Consider the following 21,710-nt stretch of genomic DNA (forward strand, 5'->3'; position numbering starts at 1 on the left):
GGTGCTTGTAAGGGCTGTTGGCTTACAATGGGGAAGATGAAGACTTCTGCCCAGTGCACAGGCTCATTTTGAAGTACCCCAAGGTTTCAGAGCACCTCACTAGAGTACTCTGAAGCTAGGACCCTCCCTTCCCTTTGCAGGATTTCTGTCTTCACAGAGCTTTCTCTGATAAAACTCTTGCCTGGGCTATGCTATCATGCTGGGGCATATTGCCGAAGTTAGCATGGGGAATGTTCGTGTAAAGGTTTGCTAGTGTTGTCCAACAGAGTGAACAGCGCTGCTGAGAGACAAGCTGTCCCAAGAGTGTTGGGAAAAAAGTTTCCCTCCCCACTTCCTCCAGTGCTTGCCCTGACCCTGTAAGAGGCTCCTGAGGAAACCTTCAGGGAAAGCAGAGCTGATTTCACCCAGGCATGGGATGTTTTTGCGGTGGTAAGAAGCCTGCTCCATTTGTTTTATCTGTAGGGGAATTTTAGGAATCCATTTCTGCTTGGGGCTGGCTGTACCTTGTCCCCTGGCCTGGATTTCCTGAGCTGTAGTGGGAGTTGGAGCCCCCTCCTTCAGCATGACCCCGCATGACTTGCATGTACCAAGTCCTTGGGCAGGAGGGAAACAGCACAGCCCCCAGGCAACAAGGTAGTAGTGTCTCATATATAGACAGAGCAGACTTTGATTGCTTTATAATGTTGTTTTGAATCTCTCCCCTTTTATCATTCTCAGGCTGTACCCATGTTACTTTACCTGATGGCTTTTAAAGAAATTGCACATGTATTGCAGTTCACTGCAATGACTAGTATGTGAGAAAAGATCATGAATCGCACGCAGCGCTGTAAAGGAGCTGCAGTATAGTGCTCAAGGTTTCGGTTATTTCCAGGGAAATTAACAAGTCGAATTAAAAGATAAAAAGGAAAGGTCATAGATGCTCGCAAGCATTTGAGATGTAGCTGAAGATCAATTTCAGCAAAACTGAGCAAGAATAAGACCAAATATGAATCTATTTATGGTTCTGAAAACCTCAAAGTCATTTGAAAGTGCCTTTCCCTGTCTTTTGAAAGGGATGCGAGATAAGAATGAGTCACTGACTAAAAATAAAAACAAGCCTCCTTTTGCATCCTTAAGCAGGAAGTGGGATGTGCTGCACTAATGAAGAGCTTAATTGGGAGCGCTGTGTATGTCAGGTGCACTAAAAAGGGAGGCCAGGGAGAGCCTTTCTTGGGCAATTTCCCTCTTTCAGGAATTCTTCAGCAAGAGGCACAAACATTTGATTTGAATCTCTTGCAGGGGTGACTCCTTTGGCAGTCTGCATGACAGCACACCTGTATGTAGGGAATACATAGGGGATATTTGTGCACTGGAGACTGTTCATTTGTGTGCAGTGGTCTGTTGGTCACCTAGCATCTGTCAGGAAACACACTGGTGAGATAAGTGTATTAGAGCTGGAAAGTGACACTTGGATTCAGCTTTTTTAAAAGGCTTCTTGTGCTGGGTTTTACCTGTTTAACAGGGACCTTATGGCTTAGTTAGATGCTCTGATAACCTCCAACTTAGTACTGCTGGAGGTTGCTATTACAGTGTTAAATGGCCCTGCCTGTGTATATTGTAACATATTATGCTCCTTGTGACTTGGTTATTGATCCTTGAGTTACAGAGCCTTTGGAGTTTGAGTTGGGTTCAATAGCAATTTTTAGATGTAGAGGTTACTAATTCACTTGATTTCCCACCCCCCCCTTTCTGTTTACAAAGATGGCACACATTGCAATAGCAATGCTGTAACCTAACCTCAGACAAACCACTGCTGCTTTCATGAGTGGTGTCAGTGGAGACCTGAGAAAAGAGCCTGAGATGGCTGGTGTTTCAGAGCAGTTTGCACAGCTGTGAATCCTTATGTCAATATCTGAGATAATTTATTAAAACGGGATGACATATGGGCTGTAGACAGCTATTTTTGCTTCAATATATTTTTTTTTTCTTAACTGCTATAATGCAAATCAATGTGACTAAAATAGAACAAGGGACAGATTATTTGGGCTCTTATTTTCTACATGTCTGTGACTTCTAGTTGGTTTTTGTGTGTGTGCACTACTACATTTTAGGGCTGGAAAAGGTCAAATTGATCAAATTTCACCTGATGAGTCAGGAGAAGCATTGGCTTTAAGAGAGCGAAGTGACACTCATGGGGCTAAAATTGGGTTCTGATCTCCTTGGTCTGGGATAGCTTCACTCCAAAGACAGAAATTGAAACCAGCACATGAAACAATATCTCTCTTCTGCTATTTAAAAGTATACATCTAAAAGCAAATGGAGCATAATTTCTGCAGTGGGGATATGCAGAAGCAGTGAAGTAGATTATTCTTCATGTTCTTCTGCTTCAGGGGAAAGGCCTAAGATGTAGAAGGGAAGAGACTAGTGTGTATTTGGTAAAAGTACTTTCAGCAAGTAACACTTAGCATTTGCCTCTCTTGTAACATTGCTAAGGTTCAGGAGGCAGTGTGCCTAAGCTAAAACTAAGGAAAAAGACTGCAGCTTTCAAATATCCATTGTTTTAGGTATCTTTAGAAAAGCGGTATGCAAATGCACAGACTCCATCCTGGACAGGTACATCTTGCTCCTCAAATAGCCTTTACCATCCCCAAAGTGCTGCCTTAACTATAGTTAGAGCAACTAACTGACAGCCCGGGGAGCTGCAGCCTCTTCCTGTTCAAGGTAAACCAGGAGTGCAACCTGCTTTTGTCATGCACCATGTTCCCACCTGGCAAAAACCAACTGCGGAGGTGATTGGGCAGGCAGGGAGTGGTCACCTGGGAGAGTGTGGACTTCTGTGGCTCTATATTTTAAATAGCCTCCCAGTCCAATTGTACCGCATGAGAAATGAATAAAGGGCCATAGAAGACAGCCATTGGATAGGCACTAGCCAAAGATTAGACACTCTCAAAATAATCCTTGATACAAACCCTGGAAATTCAGGGCATAGATTTTCTTTATGCTGTATAGAAAGGATAAAAAATATTTTGCAGTCAGTGTTACGCAAGAGTGCCTCTGAGCAGAAGCTACATCTAGCTAGATGCAGAAAGGCACATACCACACGGCAATTAAAGGCAGCGTATTTTGCTCTATGTTATTGAATCACTAATGCCTCCCTTTGACCACAGTTCCTGGATTACTAACTTCAACCACATTTAATTAGAACACAACAGGCACAGAATAAGCTTATCAAACAGCCTGTGGATGTTATAAAGTGCTGTTCCCCTTTGGGAATTGTGGTCCCTAGATGACTCGCAAATAACCTTGAGAAAGAACAGACATGTCAATTCTTGAAGATCAGCTTGTATATCATAGAAAAGCAATGTCTGATTTACGTTAATCTACTGTGGTTAATCATGTTAATTCAAGCAGCTGTTAAAGGCCATAAGCTTAATGATGAGTCATCTACAATTATCATCTTGAATATTCCTGCTTAGAAATCATAGAATCAGTAAAGTTGGCAGGGACCTCTGGAGATCATCTAGTCTAATCCCCCTGCTCAGCAGGGTCACCTAGAGCATGGTAGACAGGGTTGCATCCAGGCGGGCCTTGAAGATCTCCAGAGAAGGAGACTCCACGACCTCTCTGGGCAACCTGTGCCAGTGCTCTGTCACTCTCACAGTGAAGAAATTCCCCCTCACGGTCAGGCGGAACTTCCTGTGCTTCAGTTTCTGCCCATTGCCTCTTGTCCTGTCACACGGGACAACTGAAAAGAGCTTGTCCCCATCCCCTTGACACCCTCCCTTCAGGTACTTGTACACACTGATCAGATCCCCCCTCAGTCTGCTCTTCCCCAGGCTGAAGAGGCCCAGCTCTCGCAGCCGTTCCTCACGGGGCAGGTGCTCCAGCCCTCCGATCGTCTTCGTAGCCCTACACTGGACTCTCTCCAGTAGCTCCACGTCTCTCTTGTACTGGGGAGCCCAGAACTGGACGCAGCACTTGAGATGAGGCCTCCCCAGGGCTGAGGAGAGAGGCAGGATCACCTCCCTCGACCTGCTGGCAACAGTCTCCCTAATGCACCCCAGGATACCGTTGGCCTTCTTGGCCACAAGGGCACATTGCTGGCTCATGGTCAACTTGTCCTCCACCAGCACTCCCAGGTCCTTCTCTGCAGAGTTGCTCTCCAGCAGGTCAGCCCCCAGCTTTTACTGGTGCCTAGGGTTATTTCTCCCTAGGTGCAGGACTCTGCACTTGCCCTTGTTGAACCTCAGGAGGTTCCTCTCTGCCCAGCTCTCCAGCCCATCCAGGTCTCTCTGAACGGCAGCACAGCCCTCTGGTGTATCAGCCACTCCTCCCAGCTTGGTATCATCAGCAAACTTGCTGAGGAGGCACTCTGCCCCCTCATCCAGGTCATTGATGAGTAAGTTGAGCAGGATGGGAGCCAGTACTGAGCCCTGGGGGATGCCACTAGCAACAGGCCTCCAACTGGACTCCACGCCAAATATGCGTGAAGTCTCAATTATGTTTGTTCTAAACTTCTAGGATAACTGAATAAAGCTCAATGCAATACCAAACTGCTTAATTCTGTGCCCTTACATAACAGGACGTCTGCCCTGTAACTAGGGCTAGGTTACTTAGGTTTAGTTCAATTCCTTTCCCATGTACTCTCACTGACCATAAGAGCAAATGCAAATAGCTGCATGTATCAGTGACTGTGCCTACACTTAGATGCTTTGACCACAAATAGAGAGCAAGGGCTTAATGGGAGGGGAAAAGGAGGCTGTCTGCTACTATTTATGTTACTATAACAAAAAAGTTACTATTATTTTAATGTGTGCACTGTAGAAAAAGAAGGGAGGTGGGGCTGCAGCACAGGAAGATTCCCTGGCCTACACACACCTGGAGCAATTTAATTTGTCACAAATTAATTTGACTGCTCTAAACTGCCAGTGCAAGTTAGGATGTTGCAGGCAAATAGGCCCTCTGAAAAGCATGCAGGCTAGTGGGGGTGACCAAGACCTTGACATAACCGCCAAGATATGAAATGTTGTCTGTGCAGGATTCGATGTAAAATGTGTTTTAGAAATTGTTAGCTTACGTTATTAAGCCAAATCTATTTTTTTGACTAGTAAAGAACCAGAAAAAAATAAAATATTAGGCATTTAAAGAGAGAGAACTTGTAACTTTCTATGCATAGTTGAATACTTACAGTTGGATTCAGCCCCTGGAGACAGTGACTGAACAAGCAGCCATTTCAAACGACGGGAATTCCTGGCATGTGTTTCACTGTGGCCACAATCCCTCCCTGTGGAGGAGGGATGAGGGGGGATGTTTTGGCTATTTTTATTGCTGTTTGCTCTTTTTCCTCCTTTTTTTATATTTTTCACTTAAAGATCTTTAGTACACAATCACAATGAAAATGAGAAGCTTTGCATAATATAACATTGAAAATAATGGTTTACATGTCTGATACCATATATGACTATACACTCCCCATCACAGCTACAGAGGCCTCTGAAGGCCGTAAGAGGAGGACTGTAATTTGTCTTGTTTCCTTTGGCAGCGATGCCTGCCCTAGGACCCACTGTTGGCTTCTCTCTGTGCTAACCTCTCACTCGGCCTGATGCAACTCTTTGGGCTCACACCATGAACCATGTTGGGTCACTGACACAATTTAAAACATCCTTTTTCTTCCACACTTCTCTTTTTCCAAATTTTTGAACCCAAGTGAGTTGGGTTGCCTGATCCTGTTTGTGATGAAACCCCACAAGACCGTTCCTTTGGCGAGCTGAGCAGGCAACACTGTGGCTCAGCAATGGCAAGAGCCTGGGCTGGTGCAGGGGAGCATCTCCCCCTTCCTGCTGCAGCAACAGCATCGACTCTTCTGAGATGCAAGTTGCCCCGTGGTCACCCCAGAGCTTTTGGAAATCCCAGCCACGGTTCCTCTGTCTCCTGTTGTCTTTCACTCTTTTCCTCCACCTTTTTTTTTCTCTCCCTCCCTCCCCTCCTTGTGTTCCTGGATTTTTTTTGAGTTAAACAGAGTAAGATGTTGGTGAAGTTCTGTGCAGTGCTTGCACTTGTCTGTGTGGCTCACTGTTTACTTGGCATGGAGATGTGGCATTTGGGACATCAACAGGAAATTATTTGGATTATCAGATTTATAATAACACAACAATGCTATTTGTGTTCAGCAGCCTCTCGAGGAAATGGAGCGTAAGCACAAAGGGTTTTGGTTAAGCCTTTAAGGGTTTTAGGACATACAGTATACATTCAAGCAGACAATACTTAAATGGCCCTATGGACATATGCCAAACACCCAGATTAACTGTTAACAGAAACTCTTTAAGAGCATGGATCATGGGATTTCCTGGGCAACTGGAGCACTTAAGAGTGGGAGATACACAGCACTGTTTTAAATGTCTGTTTTACATATGGAAATAATACTACCTAAGAGTTGGCAATAGGAAAGTAATTATTTATATATATATAAATAATATTTATATATATATAAAATATATATATATATATTTTAAGATTCATACCTTGGCATTTTGAATGAGGTAGTTTTTGTCCTTTTACTTCCTTTCCTGTTTGCTATATTTGATGGGGAGTTATTATGGATCTGCAGTTTGTGCTGGGATAGCTGCCATTGGGGAGCTGCTCATGGGGTTGGGTTTCATGGCTGGGAATGAAGCATGAGGGCTGGTGAGCACTGTCTTTGCTGACTTACTGCCACCTGCCCAGGAGCAGCACTGCTGCTGGCTACCTGGCAGCCCCAGGGCAAGCAGCACCTTTGCCCCAGCTGCTCCTTGGTAATCTGGGCCCTTGTTGGGGTGGGGGTCAGGGCACCTTCTCTGGCGGATGAAGTGTTTCCCTGAAGTCACTGTGCTGTCAGCTGGAGACATCGGGCTGAGCCTCGCTGCGCTCACAGCTAATTTTAGCGTGGGGAACGGGGCCTGCCAGCAGTGCTTGACCTCTGCACGGCTGCCGCCGCAGAGCTGAACCAAGGGTGCAAGCTCGTGGCTCCCGGGGGCTGCAAGGGCTTTGGGCAGCTCTGCTGTGGCTGGGAGGGCTCCTTGTGCTCGTGAGGGGCAGGGGCTGAGTGGGAAGGCATTAGTGGCGGCAAAGCTGAGCAGGGAAAAGGAGGTTGTTGGGAAAGGATGAAGTGAAATTTTGCAGAGAATTATTGTGCAGAAAATAGTTTTCAGCTGTACTGTTAGTAGCTAGGATATAAGCTCCCAGGTTTCTAATGACTTGAAGCTATGTATTTTTGCCAAGTAAGCATAGACAGCTTCTTCAATATCCGGCAAATGCTGGTGATGGGCAAGGGAGAAACTGGAGTGACTGGTGGGAGAGGAGGATGCTAACTGAATACATGCTTTACAGGGGCTTACCCTCTAACTAGAGTTTAAAGTCAAATCATGAAGAAATACAAATTTTGCTGAAGTCCAGTGATATTTAAAATTAAACTGACTGTCTCTAGTGGAAAAAGAAAAGGTTTAACTTTAGGGGGTTTGCTTTTAGTGTGCTTGCTTTCTTGAGCAGTTTTGCTGAATTATTCAGTTTTTTTCTGAAGTCAGTTAAAAATCTGACATCAGACAATTTGCTGTATCAAACTGCTACTGTTTCTAATCAGCCAAAAATGGAGTGTAAAAAATATCATACTTGCCAGCTGTTCATAACTTGGACAAAACTAAGCTTAACTCTCAGGGTTCCTTATTGTTGTTCTTGCTGCTCAGCAGTTCTTTCTTCACTGATATGGAAAACAGCTTTGTTCAATCTACATATGTAACTTTTGACAGGAGTTAATGGAGTTAACTACTGACAGCTCTACAGGTAACTGCCTAGTTTCTTAACAGAACACCAATAAAAGTCAGCAACTCAGCTGCAGACTTCAGAGACTGTCATCTTTGTGCCTGTCCCTGCAACTCCCTGCAGGGTGAGGTGCCCTCACTGGGCTAGGAAGGGGCATTTTACAGTAATCTGGCCTGGCAGAAAGAGAAGGTGTCCCAGAAAAATTTTCTGGGAAAATCTTGTGCTGTTCCCTAAGGCTGTTCAGTTAACTACTCTGGTCTTCAGTTCTTCCCACCTCAGAGGACAGGAAGAAAAGAAATGGATTGTTCTAAACTGGATCTTCCTTAGCTGGAATTGGCCACTAGCTGACTTGGTTAATGGTTTTCACGGAAGATCTACTATTTGAGGACTTCTACTGTGCAGTGCTGATGAGGATTGCCCAATAATGGCCCCACTTGAGAAGAAGAAAGGGTGAATTGCTTCAGAAATAAAATCGTGAGTGGTGAAATAGAAGATTAAAGGACAAAGGAATAAACATCGTTTACTCTTGCCTTGGAAAATTACCTTACTGGAGGCAGTTGAGGGACATAGAGTAATGAGGTAAAAAGCAACTTCAGGTAACCTCTGGAATCCTACTGGGATGAGCTAACTTGGTGTTTCTGTTAATACAGTGAACAGAATGAACTGAGCTGAAAAGCCAACACATATTCACTTCTACTAATTCTATTATAGAAAGAAGGAAAAGAAGTCTAATCTCTAGCAGGAAAGGAAAGGCAGCCGGAAGAACTCATTTGCCCCCATAAGCACATCCAGAACTTCTTTGAGGCACCCTAAAGAAGCAGAGGAGCTCAGGACCAGAGAGGAAATACCATAGTTTTGTACTATGCACCTGTGTGCTGGAGCAGATGTGCCCTGGTGGAAGTCGTCATGAGCTGAGGAAGGAGTTGGAGACACGAAACTGAGAAGTTCAAGATCAGAGAAGAACTGGAGAAATACAAAGCTGTGTGAATGGGGCACTCAATGGCAAATGACCTCTATCCAGTGAATGTTTGGTGCAGACTGGAAGGACGATGATGACCCACATGTATTTGGAGGTTTTTTGTGTCTGGCCTCAGGCTGTGTAGTCCCATAAAAACTTTTGCTTGCTGCTGCCAAATATATGCAAGACCTCCACAGAAGGACAGGGAAAGTGATTTATGGGTATGTTTAGGAACATGTGCATGTGAGAGGGTAAGAATTAATAACTTTGGAAGGAAGATTTTTTTTTCCTTTATTCGGAATTCAAGGCAAGTCAAAAAATGTGGAGATGTTTGTAACTGTCAAGTTCATTTAAAAACATGTAGCCATACCATATTGCCTCTCTTGGGAAACCATAGCTACATGATAACATAATTAACAGTTCTACAAGGCAGGGAATTATCAGATCTCTGTAGATAACAAGAACACTTGTATACCTGTGTATGTACATGTATTTACAAATATTGAAGATATAAACCCTCTAATTCCATAGTGAGGTAATGGGTTGGAAAACCTCTCCATTTCAGTGGATCATGCTTCAATTCCCCCATCTTTTTGTGAAACATCTCTTACTGTCTGGTATGGCAGGTACAGTGCTGAACCACTGAGATATTGATGTGTCTGGGGACTGACACCAACACAGTAGTTATTTAGCTTCAGAGAAGAAACTTATTTGTAAAATAGATGAATGTTCCAAACTGAGCAGATTGAAATCTACCTACTTTGTGAAGAGTTTGTTCTTCATTCAAACAAGGATCTCTAACACCACTGAAATCTTCTCACCAGTATCGGTTTATCAGCAGGTGGCTGGAAACCACAAACCACAGAGCTGGGCACAAACCTTCTCCGGGGTCTGAGGGAGCTGTTTGAGCTGCTATTTGGATTGTGATCGAGCTGTATCCTGTAACTGCACTAATGACCTTGAGAAAGGACAAGTCCTAAGGACTAATAACTAGGGTTTTCTAGGCCATCAGTTTCTCCCAGATGGTCATTAATCCCCAGAAAATGTGCTGTGCCTCAATTGTTAATGCCTAATTAACCCCACAGTGGCAATATCTCTGCAATAACTACAGGCTTTCTGTCCCCCTTCTTATATTTAAATGTATAGAAAACCCTGATACTTTGCCACCAAGGTATGCATTTTCCAATAGGCACAGCAGACTGTAACATATCAATTACACTCCAGTTACTGGAAAAGAGATCCCTGTGGAGTATAAATATGTCAAATGACATCTTGTGCAGCTGAAGGAAATGCATTAGCCATTAAAATGCTGCTGATCCCTGTATTGTGTATGTATTGCAAAGTCTTGTATCAAAATACTGCCTTGGCAGCTGTGATGCAGAAGAGGTGGTGTCAGCTTCTCTTGTGCAATCCTCCTCTGGAGGACTCCCTGGGCTCTTGCATATTCTAGTTTTCCTGGATTCCTGAGAACATGTGGCTGTTGCTGTCGCTCTTGGAGCATGGATAGGCACAAGGAGCAACAGTCACCAAGCAGTTAACAACTTGGTTTTTCTTCACTCAAGTCTTACCTCCTGCAACTGTGGTGACTTTGAGATTTACTAAATCTGTCTGGCTACAGTAGGCAGTGTGGTGTTATTGGTGTTTCACAATCTCTTGCTTTCACACTAGCCCTGTGGAGAAGGGGATATTATGACCCTGATTTTACAAAGAAGGAGCTAAAGCAAAGAAAGATTTCAATCCCCCTTAATTTTGGGTATCCAGGTGAAGCCATCTTTGACCAGACTTTTCCCACTGCCCTCAGCTCATGTGTCAAGAAGACTTCAAGCTTTTTACCTGATCCCAGCTCCTCCAGCCCTTCTAGCTTTCACCCCCCCCCCCCCCGGGGTGTTTCTCTAGCATATCTTCACCACCACCTACTCTATTCCAGGTCTGCACAACTGAGTTGTCAGCATCCCCCTCACACCAACTGAGCTTGTGTACTGGTGTGGGAAGTGCTGTTTGCCCCTGCAGTTCATGAAACAGCAGCATAAATCATGTCTCTCCAAGCAAGTTGCTGTCTGGAGCAAATGTGCATCAAGAAGGTAGAGTAACTCCCCCTGTGTCACTTGATTCCTACAGATCCTCAGAACATGGTTAATTCTGGCTTGAGTTTCAGAAGTTCATACGTGCAGGCCAAATTGCACGCCCCTTCCAGAGCACCCAAAAAACAACAGCCATAATTAATACCAGACATCCTATTTGCTTTTAAATCTCCCTCTTTTGTAGGCCTATTTAGAAGGCCTTGAGAGATGCTTTGCTTATTGTCTTACCCATTCCACTGTTTTCTGGCCCTCTTTAAGTGTCTCTATGAGACACTTAAAGAGGTCCACTCATCGTCCTGGCCCAAAGGGGCTTTCTGCAAATGGTCTGCTCTGACTGCACACCCAGCTGGGGAGCTGATGGGCTGGGAGAAGACACAGGAGCCTTTGTCATCATACTTTAAAATGACTTGTTCCAGATGATTGCTTATGTCAACAACCTTCAAACTTTAATCATCAACTCCTACTGTGAAAAGATTCATTCTTCCTATTTTTCCATGTGGCATACAAATGGTAATAAACACACACACAAGCACTTGGCCTGTTACTCCAGCTGGTCTAGGGACAGTACGATTCCTACATGTCTGCTGGGTCTTTCCTGGCATATTTTGAAGGTAAAATAAGAAGCTGCTAAACTCTGCCTTCAAGCCCTCAATGACTTGCAGCACAATCTTTCCTTGTATCAAAGGAGGAAGGGACAGGAATCAGATGAAATGCACTTACTCCTTTGCCATCGCTATTTATCTCAGCGGAGTCCCTCTTTAATCCCAGAATGGAACCAGCTGTGGGAAACCAGTGATGCTTCTATTTTAGCTTGCAGCAATCTGGTAGCTGGAACTGCCCAGCTACATGCAACATATCACTGGATCAGACCTGCAAGTGTGGTCCCCCACAGCTCACTTAGGTATTTGTCTCTTTATAGCTTGCTTCAGCATCACCTCTGCTACCCACTTACAGCTGCACTTAAGGCACAACATTTCCTATGTGTCTGTTTTCTTGATGGGGGCACATGGCATTTTAGATTTTTTTTTTTCTTCTCCTGATGAGAAGGGCATGGCCCTAAGGGCAGTGCCACAGGGCTGCACTGCCTAGGGCAGGTGGTGGGGTGGCCACTGCAGTTGTGTCCTGCTCCTGCGTTTGTGGCAGCTAGTCCTATTCTAAGGCTACAGCTTGACACTGAGAAGTGTTTTTTTTCCTTTCCTGTAATGCTTTGTCTTTCCTACACCGCTGAGAAGCAAATGGTTGTATGCCTGCAAGGGAAGGATCAGCATGTAAAATGGCAGCGCTCAAAATGAGCAATGCCAGTGACTTGTACTGTTGTGGACTACACAGATAGATTTGAATAATGACAGCATCAAAGCTGAAATCTGAAGATCTCTTTCCCAAGCTAAAGTAATCTGAGCGTTTATGCTAATTCATCAGCTGATTCAGCTTTTTGCTCAGGAGTTTTCCTGGCAGATGAGAGAGGTCACCTTGAGTCAACTGCTAGCTTGGCTCTGATAACAGGCTGCTTGGAAAGCAGAGAAGCTACAGAAGTGGGCTCCCTTCAGGGACTGCCGTCTACTTTGGGGGTTTTGTTTTGTTCTGAAAATCTAAATATTGAGGTATGAGATAGAAAGGAACTTGAGGAATACATATTATTTCAGCAATAGATCGTTAAAAATTAATCCTCCTAGCTGTGATAAACAGAAGAGCTTATTCTTGCAATCTGTATTAAATGTGTTGAAGCTGACAGATCTTAAGGATTTACTGTGGTGGCTGTATGATGAGATGGGAGAAGCTTTTCTCCTTTTCAAAAAAAAAAAAAAAAAAAAAAAAGAAGAAGAAAAAAGAAAAAAGGTGATCCAAGAGTTCCTTTTTTGTTTTTTCCCCTATCATGCTGAGTTTTTCGCTCTGAAAAATGTTTTTCTGTGATTTAGGCTCTATATAGAAAGCAATATAAAAGACAAATCTGTTTTACTTAGCCTGTAAATCACTAACTTGCTTTAATCTAGTTGTTGATCTAAAATTTAAATTAGCTTGGTTGGAACTGGAATTAGGTTTGGAAACTATTCAGCATAAATTTAAAACCTTTTTAAACCTATTAGCCCTTCCTGAATTTCACCCTGGCATTCCTGGATGAAATATCTGCATGCAAAGTTATGGGGTATTATATTAGCAGGGAGCCTACACCTCCAGAACAGTATCTATTCATTTTGAATTTGGATATCTATGCAGGTAGAAGCCCCATACTCTTTTTCCAGGTGAGCTGATACTCAGCTGGTGTCAGAGAAGAGTAAGACTTGGATAGTGGTTTTAAATTATTTTCTTCCCCCCCACACCTTTTTTCTTTCTTTTTTTTTAATAGTGGGAAGTCAAAGATGGCCTGTGGCCCATGCATTAATACAGAGCAAAATAGCTCCAAGAGATTGTCCACTAGATGGAAGTGTTATCCGATCCCTGTGCGGGGGCTGTACAGTAACAAGGCAGGAAACATCACACAGATGTGGAAGCCCAAGAGACTCTTCCTCCAAATGCATTACTATTGCCCTCCTTTTCTGCTGGTGCACTTGGAGCCAGTTGTTTTGTTTGTATTTCTGCCATCTTCTCCTCAATTATTTTTTTTAATCCTTTCCTCTTTTTTTCTTGCTTTTAAAAAAGACCAAGTACTTTAAGTGCTGTGGCACTGCTGCCTGCCTCCTCCCTGCCACTCCTGCTTGCTCCTCATGCTTTAGCTTTGATGCCACAGCACCTTGGGTCCCTGGTAGCTGGTCCTTCTGCCACTGTGTTCTGCATTCCCACACTTCAATTATTTTGCATAATCCTCCCAGAAAAGCTCTATGCTTTGAGCAATTGCTTTTACCTTTGTCTCTGTGTTGGTAATCCCTGTGCCCTCTTTTTCCTGTGCTCTTGTCTCAGGTCTGATCATGCTTACCTTTGAAGCCTGGAGGCTAGGGAGTATGTGTTATTATGAAAGGGATGATTACATTTCATTACTCTGTAGAAATTACAGTTGTTAATGTTTTCAAGAAGCCAGTTGAATGCCTAGTATATCAATGATAGTAGGTGGAAAAAGAAGAATTTTTTTGACATTTTACCTTTACAAAATCAGTCTTAAAATTTATCTTTGTCCAAAGGCTGGATAAATCCCTTAGAATCTTGAAATTTTATGGAAGAGAAAAACCTAACCGACATGATTGGAAAAATGATGGGATCAGGACCCATACCTGTGTCCAACTGTCATGATCATCTATCTAAAATCATTATAGCTATTATTTTCTTAGTTACAGGCAGGACATACAATTGTCTGAGAAGGGAACATTAAGCAGTATGTCAAAAACATTAGCAAAATGCTTTTAAATTTTAAAAGATACTAGAAAAGGGCTTGTCCTCACTGTAGCTGGTGTGGGTTAATTTTGGTGACTTTGCTCTAAATTACTTTGCATCTAAATTACTTTTCATTTTTCTTGGATATATTTTTTGATTACTAAATGTTTTGGGGAATCATTTGGCACTTGAACATACGCTTAAACCCATTTACTGTGATGTAAGATGTGCTTGCATTCACCAAAGTAGGTGTGGTTGCCTCTATCCTGCTGCAGCTGTTGCTCACCACAGGTTTTCCCACTTGCATGTTGCATTGCTGAGTGTCTGTTGTTTCACCTGTGTTTCTTCCATGATGATAGGTCTTCCTAGGCAACTTGTAGCTTCCCTGTTTAAATGCATTACACCAAGTTTTGTCCTCTGTGACTCTGGCTTTCCCACGTTGCAGTAGTTGGGATTGTCCTGAAGCTTCAGCAGAGACCTCTCCTCCCCCACCGGTCGCAAGGCGACACATGTGTGCTATTTAAACCTCAGTTGCTCTGTGCACATCTCTAAATAGATATCATAACAAATGCAAGAGAGCAGACAACCGGGGTTTAGCCAGAATAACAGTGAAACAAAGAAGCTCTGGCATGAATGACAAGAAAGTTAGCTACAATATAGGATTTGGGGAGCCTGTGTCAGGTACCCAGATACTAAGGGAAATAGGTGAGATCCCACCACCAGCTGCTGTGTTTTGTAGATTTCCTAATTTTTGCCTAAATAGTTGGGCCTCAACTAGTGTTTAAAAGCTGTGGTCTTCTCTCTTCTCTCCCTTCTGTCCTTGTGTAACACCAGCACATCAAAAGGAAGACACAGAGAGAAGCTTGGAAATAGCTGCTCTGTGATGTGGAGAGACGGTCCGCTTCCCAGGTGTGCAGAGGCGTTTGAAAGCCTGGCCTCATCCACACGCATGGCACAAAAGCTCTGACGGCACATGCAGAAGGTAGCAGTTCCCCCTGCGTTGCCCAAAGAGTGACGAGGGTGTCTTTTGCAATCCTGCGCATCTGTGGCCGTCCAGCAGGAAGGTGTGCTGGCAGGCGCAAGCTTACTCAGCCTGGCCTGCCCAGCTGATCCAGGGACAAACATACAGAAAATACACTAAAACCAAGTGCACCCTATGATGTTTTTATAGCCCAGGTATGGTCACAAAGCAGAGTTCATGCTGCAAAGTGTTTGAAGTGGGAAGATGAGGAATGCAGTTATACAGGAGAAAGAATTTGGGTGGGAATTGACCTCAGGGCTTTGATGACAAAGCTCCAGTGAAGGAGGCTGTGGTCAGCTGCAAATGTTTGATCTCCAGGTGGGGTTTTGCCTATTAAAGGTTTACTGGACAGCCCTTAGAGAAGAGAAGGGTAAGGCAAGCAGCATGAGGGAATGGCATAAAAAAGCTGCATGTAGGAGAAATTCAATTCTGCAAGTGTAGTTGCCCCAGCTCACAGCCTTACTGTGAATGTAATATATCTGCCAGGAGCAGAGCAGGAAGAAAGGGCGACCTTAGCATCTGTTTCTCCAAACACTCTGGTTGCACTCATTCTTAGTTTACGTAGACTGTAAATAATTTAGTAGAGTATAGCCTCCTGAAGTGGAGGAATGAGGTGGCCAAGGTACAAAGTCTCATTAAGATTTCTCCAAGGGTACCTCACAAATCTCAGCTTTCTAATCATCTCCCTTTCTTATTTCTCACTCTCACCTTAGTTCTAACTGGAAATTAAAATGTAACTAGAGCAGAATCAGAAGTAAAAGCTGTGGAAAATCATCTTTTTCTTTTGCTGTTTATGGATGTTTGGAGAACTGTGCAAGTTTTAGTTCTGTCTGAGTTCATCACTGACCTGGAAAATCTGTCACAGTGATGTATAGACACAGCTGCCTATAGCTAGTGTGTATACTGTATAAAGCCTGGAGTTGCCAATGTATTTGTTTGTTTTCAGAAGCAGTAGAACCAAACAGACTCTTCATTTCACCTCACAGATGTTCCATTTGTGGAGATTATTGGCATATGCTAAAAGATAGGACCATGTAATAAGTACACTTTATGTTCCCATTTTTATATATTATTCTAACCTTGCAGATAAGGGGCATGAGTTTTACACTTTTCAATCAATCGATATGTGAAATGATTCCTCCTACTGCATCTTTCAGCATTTCCTTCAAAATGACATTAGTTCCAAGGCTGAAGACGTTCGTGATTCAACCTCAGCCCTTTCCTAAAGGGAAATGCCACTTAGATAACCGCGAGCATCTGTTCTTGTGAATTTCAACCTTATGGTCACCACCTTGTCAGTTCAGGAACTCAAGGTACCTAACTAACTTCATGTACATGTTGCTTGTTAAGAAGTAGGAAGCTTCCCAAATTTTCCTCACCTTCCCAGACTTTGGTGGGAAATCCACTCTCTTTATTCCTTGCTCTACTGCCACTTGATTATTTGGTTTTTGTTTGCTTTGTGCCACAGTGTCAGGAATAATAGCAATAACCCCATGAAAAATTCAGTCAGGGATATCCTGTCCGTGTTCTGCTGGGAAGAGGCTGTGCAGAACAAGAAAGGGAAATATGTGCCTTGCTTTACCTGCCTGCTATTATTCAAACTGACTGCGTGGCATTTTTCAAGGAAGACTACCCAGAAGGAAAAGAGAAGGCAAACAACAATTAATACAAGGCAGTGCTTAGAGCCTGCAAGAATAATGATCGGGTTCTTCGTACCAGCCTGTCCCCAGCTGAGTTACTAGACCTTTTTTGCCCTGACCTGAGAAGGAGATAAAATACTAGTACTAATAGAGTATCAAGGAGGGGAAAAAACCTTCAGGCAGTAGTAGGGAGGGGAAACTTCAGGAGCAGACTCCGTCTTTTCCTCCTGCAGGTACAAGAAAAGCCTGCAAGGGGGGAGTGAAATTAAGGTGGGTGCTCTGCAGACTGTCCCTGCAGCTTCTTGGCAGGGAGAGCCAGGCTCGGGAAAACACTTCCCTTGCTCTGTTTGGTCTTTTCTGTTGGATACATAGGCAATGTAGCCGGCTGTTGGGAGCCCGTGGCATGGAGCGCCCCTTCACTGGCTGGGCGCAGGGTGTGGGGCACACGATGTGGGGCCAGGCCGGGTGGTGGGGCTGTGGGTTTCCACGTGGTGCAGGTTGAAGGCAATGATCTTGGCTACCTGAGGGTGGCCTTAATGGGGACAGGTGCACGTGCTGGAATTGCTGTAGGGCGATGGGTGCTGGTGCCAGTGCCGGCCAGCAGCACTGCCTCCAAACAAGGAGAGGAAAGCAGAGAATCCAGGGCATCGGAGCAGCGCATACCCTGTGGGCAGGCCCTGTGCTGGTGACTTTCTTCTTTCCTTTGTACTGATGGCGGAGAAGGAAATGCATTCAGCTCCGGTGCCTGCTGCGGCAAGCCATTAGCTGCCTCCCGTTTCACAGCTGGGTGCCATTTTCCTCCGGGGCAAGAGGTGAAATAACCATGCTTTGAATAAGGAAAACTATGCCATTAATAGCTTTTTGAGTTATGCCTTTAGGGAGAGACTGTCAAAGGTACTGAGCAGGGTCCAATTTCTTGCTCTGCTTCTGAAATCTTTCTCCCTTACTGCATAGGCTCCAGGGGGGCTCTGGGGCACCCAATATAATTAACTGCAGGGCCATGGCCTTGACTAGCTTTCCCCTCAGGTAACCAGGCTGCAATGTCAGAGCGAGGGAGTGAACACAGTCTTGAGCTACCGCTCAGGGTTTCCACCAGACCAAAAGTGTGGCAGGTACAGACTATAAGGTTTCTCTTGGGGAGTGTGTTTTGCTGCACAGAAGCAAAAGAAGGCACTTTTGCTTCTCTGCAGAGCAGTCATCCAACAACTTAGTTCAAAGAATATGGGATATATATCATCTGAAAGGCTAGATCAAGTCAAATGTTATTGCCGCTGAAGCAAGTGGCTTTTTTTTTTTTTTTTTTTGATAACACATTTATTGATAAGAGTATTTTAGAGATTAGAATAGAGATTTGTGACTTTTGTACCTCGTCCTAGCTGAGCATGCTGTGACTACCTGCCAGAGTTTCAAAAGGCCTTCTGCATAACTGGCTTTTTGGGTATGTGTCTTCATGCTCACTGGATTTATTGCAGGTCTGCAGCTACCACTGACTTTAACGCTACTGAACAGACAAATCAAAGGTGGGAATTTGAAACACCAAGCACCCAGAAAACAGAGGTGTTCCCCCAAATGAATTTATTCTTCTACATGAAAGGTGTTATATTTCAGGTGTAGTTGTTACACAGCTATCAATACAGATATCAAGCTATATAAATAATATAGTTGTCTATATTAAATATTCAGGCTCTGAGCACTGCTAACAAAGGCAGAGGCTAAAGAGCTCCGAGAGCACAGAGAAGGGATGCAGCTACCAGCTGCAGCAGCCTTGGGCTACGCTTCGAGAGCTGCTGGATCTTCTGGTACTTGGTCCAAGATCATGGGAAACTCCTGAGAGCCACTGAGGAACTCGAAGGGGCCTGCAGCTGACCAGTAAGGAGACCTGGGAGGGGCTGACTCTTTCTCCGCAACGGACACAACAGACTTACTGGCAGCTCATAGAAACAGATTCCCTATGTGGCCAGAGGAACTCTTGCATGCTAGTCAAGAACAACTCTGCAAACAGGAGCCTTATCTGAATGCAGAATATGCAAGACATGCTGTGAAGAGCACAGAGTTAATACCCAGACAATAAAAAGTCCATATTGCCATGCCATTTCATTTGGGAGTGCTATGTAATAAAAGAAGGTGCACCTTTCAAGCTGCATGATTTTCTTCAGGCTAGTCTAGTTTCGAGTTAAATGCTATGACATTTGTCAACTTAACATGCTTTTTTTTTTTTTTTTTTTTTACCTGGTTACGTCAAAGTGGAAGACACTATTCCCTTCCTCACTGGACTAACAAGAGTTAGAGCCATATAAAATACTTCTGCAGCCACACCGGCTCCTGTCATGAAGCATGATCCTGCAGAGACTTAGGTGAGGAATTTTGCTCATGTGAATAAGGTCTTTGAAGTTATTCAGATACATAACTCTTTGCAGAAATTGGCCTCTGGCTTGTGTAATCTGCGTTGCCCTTTGAGACAGATGCTTCTGGTCAAAACTCTGTTTTCCTTGGTCTTGGGCCTAACTTCTAACTTCTTATTCCTAAATGCATATTTAAAACTCAACTTGACAGTCCTAAGTGGTTTGTTTATTTTTCTAAATACTGATTTCCCTTGATTTGAAAATATACTAACAATATATTGCTGTGTTAAAGATGTTACAGAGCACCACCTAATCGAGTGGTCAAGTAAAACGTCGTTTACTCTTCTCTCCATGAGATTGTCTTCAGGTAGCAATGTGAAATCATTAGCCTGTCTGTGAAAGGCGTAAAGCAATAGGAAGTTAATATTCAGTGGTTACAGATAGAGAACACGGCTGATAGATTTAGAAATGTTGCAACTGGGATGTCACCGTGCTAGGGGCTCTGTGCTTTGTGACACAAGCAGCACTTTGGGCAGATGGCTGGCGGCTGCTTTCCTGTGCCTCGTGCTGAGCTGAGCAGCAAGGATGGGACATGTGGAGAGCTTAGAGATGGCAAAGAAACGCAAGTTGTCAGGAGGGAGCAAAGTGTGGGAGTGAAAGACTGATGAATGCTGTACTCCGAAAACCAATAGCCATGATAACTTAAAGACAGACAGTACAGCTAGTTGCACGGAACTAACAAGTATCTGGTCTCTTTTTCAAGTGTAATTACTGGCAGATCTGTGGCAGATGTGGAGTTTTGGTATGGTAGGTATATTTAACATGACCAAGAGAATGCTGATTATGTTCTTGGCATCACAGGCAACATATGGGTTTTCATTTATGATAGCACTTTATCAGTGGACTTTATTGTAATACTGGGCTATAATTTCCATTTAATTTGCATTCATTACCACCTCTAAGAATAGAAGGTATCCCAGTCAAGAACAGGATGATTAACATATCTTTTATTTGTGCTATGCATTGAATGATGTTACCTGTATTATCATGCGGGTTTGCTCCACAACAAGGTGAGGAAGGGTTGTGGTTCCCTGGATGTATTTTTGGATTTGGCTTTCAGCTCTTCCCCTCCCCTACTAGTCTTTTTTCAGATAACAAAAGTTGTGGCTCATGCTTTGGCCAGTCTATAATATTTCCTGACAGAGGACAAAAGGAAAGGTCTGATTTTCTTTCCTTATACCTCTTCACCTAGGTATGCTCCACTTCAATCCTGTTAAAGCAAACTGTTGCACTTGACATGACTGCAGAGCAGTAGACCTGCACCTCCACATCTTCCACTATGGGTGGAAGAAGAATACAGCACAGTGGGTTTGCACTGCTCTTTGTTTTCTTTCTCCTGTCGTCTTTTTCCTGCTCCTTGCACCCTTCTTTCCCTCTCTCACTTCTGCTCCTTGCAACACAGCTTGCCCAGGAAACTGTCCCTCACTGTAAATGAATACAGGCTGAGTGGCAACCAGTTATCTCATGTGTTATTTCCAGCCCACCATTGCACAAGGAGAGTTAATTAGCCATGAGAAAAATAGAGAACTTGAGTGCACTGCTTCTCTTGAAATGTAGCGGTCATCCCAGTAGGCTGATACAAGCTGCAGATTTTTAGTCTCATAAAGGCTCCTTAGGAAAATCTGTGCCATGTCTGCCTTTATCTTTCTATGGAATTAATTGTGTTTATACTGGCAAAGAATTTGACTTTGGATACAAGCATGAGCTTTTAAAACAGTGCATCTGTATTCTTTATCAGTGTAAATGCAGGCTCATTCTTGCTCTTTAAGAACAGTATTTCTCTGTAGAAAGGACCTGAGTCTTGGTGTCAACAAGGAGCAACTCCTATGCTGACAGCACAGCTCTACTCTTGCGTAAGGAGTGCGAACAAAGGCAGAGGCAGACCCCTGCTACGCATCCCGTGCGCCTGCTCTCTTCACCAACGCGCCCCTGTGGCTGCTTTGTATGTACACAAAGGCCAGTCTGGAAAATAATTCAGACGTATAAAACTGCTACAGCTACAGAAAGTACACCATTAAGGTCTACTTGTTTAAATGATTACGTTTAATAAGATGCAATTAACTTGGTGCTTTATTTCCTTGTTTCCCTGAACCCACCCATGGGGCCTCTGAACTGAGCAGAGAGGCATTTCGTTACACTTTAATTGTGGGTTTTATAGTGGCCAGTGAAACCACTGCCCATGTTGACACTTCAGAGATATCCCTTTTTATATGTCTGATATTTTTGTAGTTGCTTGTGATGGACTGCTTTTGGTTTGGGGGTGAGGGGGTGGGTTCCTTTCTTGATAGCAGGTGTTTTTAATTAGCAATGGAAAGGCAGCAAGCAAAAGACAGAGCCTTTATTTCTAAAATTTATTTTAGAAATAGGTGTATAAAATAGGTGTATAAAAATATTTCTAAATATTTCTAAAATAGGTGTATAAAATAGGAACCTGATGTTACAATCTTAAGTCCGCATAGCAGTATTTCTAAGGGTTAAAATTTAACCCTGCCTCAGTATTACCAGGTGCTGAAATGGACTATAATGATATTT

At 43.7% G+C, this 21,710-nt stretch overlaps 1 long non-coding RNA gene across 1 annotated transcript; it reads left to right on the forward strand.

Moving 5' to 3' along the window:
- The first annotated feature begins 318 nt into the window (after positions 1-318).
- On the forward strand, positions 319-20,581 carry LOC134145923 (uncharacterized). Its single transcript, XR_009959716.1, has 3 exons — positions 319-429; positions 19,021-19,130; positions 20,371-20,581. It is a non-coding gene; the product is annotated as an uncharacterized LOC134145923 (long non-coding RNA).
- Positions 20,582-21,710: the final 1,129 nt, after the last annotated feature.

The sequence above is a fragment of the Rhea pennata genome, chromosome 12, assembly GCF_028389875.1.
Source record: "Rhea pennata isolate bPtePen1 chromosome 12, bPtePen1.pri, whole genome shotgun sequence".
Classification (NCBI taxonomy): domain Eukaryota; kingdom Metazoa; phylum Chordata; class Aves; order Rheiformes; family Rheidae; genus Rhea; species Rhea pennata.